This window comes from Pseudorca crassidens, chromosome 5, assembly GCF_039906515.1.
Source record: "Pseudorca crassidens isolate mPseCra1 chromosome 5, mPseCra1.hap1, whole genome shotgun sequence".
In the NCBI taxonomy this organism is placed as follows: Eukaryota; Metazoa; Chordata; class Mammalia; order Artiodactyla; family Delphinidae; genus Pseudorca; species Pseudorca crassidens.
In genome coordinates this window covers 100,209,967-100,213,147 of record NC_090300.1, presented here as the reverse complement: position 1 = coordinate 100,213,147, position 3,181 = coordinate 100,209,967, and the positions used below count along the sequence as shown (strand labels likewise).

The 3,181-nt window shown below is 39.6% G+C and overlaps 1 pseudogene; it reads left to right on the top strand.

Moving 5' to 3' along the window:
- Positions 1–202: 202 nt before the first annotated feature.
- On the top strand, positions 203–2,205 carry LOC137225253 (syntenin-1 pseudogene; annotated as a pseudogene).
- The last annotated feature ends 976 nt before the right edge of the window (positions 2,206–3,181 follow it).

Sequence of the window (3,181 nt, the reverse complement as noted above, 5' to 3'; positions counted from 1 at the left end):
AGAAAGTTGGAGTGGCTATATTAATAACATAAAGTAGATTTCAGAGCAAAGATTATTACTTGGGATAAAGAAGGTCATTCCATAATAATAGAGGTGTCAATTTATCTGGAAGAAATAATGTTCCTGAAGGTTCATACTCTCGAAAACAGAACAGAGAACTTTGCTTCAAAATACATGAAACAAAAACAGAACTGCGGCGCACCGTTCTCCTCTCTCTGGGTCTCGGAAGTCTGAGCCAGTGACCGGCGGCGGCTGCAGTGTGTGCGTCCCTGCGGCCTTGGAAAATCCTGCAAAAATGTCTCTGTACCCATCTCTTGAAGACCTGAAGGTAGACAAGGTGATTCAGGCTCAAGCTGCCTTTTCTGCAAACCCTGCCAATCCAGCGATTCTATCTGAAGCTTCTGCTCCCATCTCTCAAGATGGAACTCTCTATCCTAAACTGTATCCGGAGCTTTCTCAGTACATGGGCCTGAGTTTAAATGAAGAAGAAATACGTGCAAATATGGCCGTGGTCCCTGGAGCACCAAGTCAGGGGCAGTTGGTAGCAAGAGCTTCCAGCATGAACTATATGGTGGCTCCTGTAACTGGTAATGATACTGGAATCCGCAGAGCAGAAATTAAGCAAGGGATTCGGGAAGTCATTTTGTGTAAGGATCAAGATGGAAAAATCGGGCTCAGGCTTAAATCCATAGATAATGGTATATTTGTTCAGCTAGTCCAGGCCAATTCTCCGTCCTCGCTGGTTGGTCTGCGATTCGGGGACCAGGTGCTCCAGATCAACGGGGAGAACTGTGCTGGCTGGAGCTCCGACCGAGCACACAAGGTGCTCAAGCAGGCTTTTGGAGAGAAGATCACTATGACCATTCGTGACAGGCCCTTTGAATGGACAATTACCATGCATAAGGACAGTACTGGACATGTTGGCTTTGTCTTTAAAAATGGAAAAATCACATCCATAGTGAAAGATAGTTCTGCAGCTAGAAACGGTCTTCTCACGGAACACAACATCTGTGAGGTCAACGGACAGAACGTCATTGGATTGAAGGACTCTCAAATCGCAGACATACTGTCAACAGCTGGGAATGTAGTTACTATTACAATCATGCCTGCTTTTATATTTGAACATATTATTAAACGGATGGCCCCGAGCATTATGAAAAGCTTGACGGATCACACCATTCCTGAGGTTTAGAAGCCGCGGCGCAGTGGAAACTTCACTCAAGTTCTCCCGTTTACATCTCTGGCAACGTACCTTTCTATTATGCACATGAAGCTTTCTAGGAGCCAGCAGGCGTATTTCCTGTCTTACAGCAGGGCTGGGGATCTTACTGTCCGATCCGGTATCTTGTTCAGACTTCAAGATAGTTGTAGCCTTATCCTGATTTTACAGTTGAAAGACTTACTTTTGTAGACTAGTGTCTTTACTGGAGACCGACTGATACAGGCTCAGCTCTGTTGGAACCAGTCACCTTCAGACCTGGGTATCAGGTAGTGCTGTTCATATCACTTTAGTTCTATGGTATGTGTGCATTTTTACTGTTACCCATAGTACATTTAGAATGATTACTTTTTTCTTTCAGTTCTGTTTGTATAAAACACCAATTAAGTAACACTGGTTTCATTCCATGTAAGCATTATTATATAGTGTATGTAGGCTGCAAGAGACTGTATTGACTATCATTACGTTTTAACTACCTTTACTTAATATGCTTGGACTGTCACCATAACAACGTTAAGCCTCTAGAATAAAAGCCAAACTATTGCTGCCTTTCTCAAACCCCCAATGCAGTTCTCTGTTAAACGGACACTAGCCCAGAGCAGTGTAATGGTACATGCTGAGCATAGCACAGCTGCTTAGCTGCATTTGAGATTTTCTAGTCCTTGTGTAATGGAAACCTCTCCTCTCAAAGTTACTGGTATCACTTTCTGAGAAATGAATCACTATATAATGTAAAAATTCTTGTGCTCAATAGGACAAACTTTGACTTCTTTTCCATGTGTAGATTAAGTGGGATAATACCTGGTTTTAGGCACTTACATGTAACCCAGCTGCTCTGGGATGTCTTAGAATGCTATCATTTGTTCCATTTCCTGACCCCTCCCTGCAAACAGAATGACAGCGACACTTCATCCTGATTTGTTTTTCCTTCTCTTTGGTTTATGACTATTCTATTTTAATTGAAAATGTATAAATAAAGTTAGAGTTTAAAAAAAAAAACAGAACTGCAAGGAGAAATAGACAAATCCACAATTATAATCAGATATTTCAATATAATTCTCTCAATAGTTGATAAAACAAGACAGAAAACTTGTTAAGATATACGACTTGAAAGACAATTAACCAGCCTGACCTAATTGGCATTTATAGAACACTCAATACTAACAGTTTATTTTCAGGTGCAGACATTTATTTTCAAGTGCGTATAGAATATTTACGAAGATCATATTCTGGGCCATAGAAGTCTCAATATCTTTAAAAAGATAGAAGTTATACAAAGTATGTTCTCTGGCCACAGTGGAACTAAATTAGAAACGAATAACAGAAGAATCTCTGGAAAACCACCAAATATTTGGAAACCAAACAACACATTTCTAAATTACACATGGGTCAAAGAAGAAATCAAAAGGGAAATTAGAAAGAACTGTGAACTGAATGAAAATGAAATCACAACATATGAAAATCTGTTGGATGCCACTAAATTAGTAGTTATAAGGAAATTTATAACACAAACCAAAGGAGAAAAAAGACATTCAGTTTGGAAAAGAAGAAATAAAACTGTCTTTATTCACAGACAACATAATATTCTATGTAGAGGATTCAATGTCTAAAAAAAGCTACTAGCAACCTAAGTGTCCACTGACAGATGAATGGATAAATAAGATGTAGCACATATATATGATGGAATATTACTCAGCCATAAAAAGAAACGAAATTGAGTTATTTGTAGTGAGGTGGATGGACCTAGAGACTGTCATACAGAGTGAAGTAAGTCAGAAAGAGAAAGACAAATACCATATGCTAACACATATATATGGAATCTAAAAAAAAAAAGTTCTGAAGAACCTAGGGGCAGGACAGGAATAAAGACACAGATGTAGAGAATGGACTTGAGGACACAGGGAGGGGGAAGGGTAAGCTGGGATGAAGTGAGAGAGTGGCATGGACATATATACACTACCA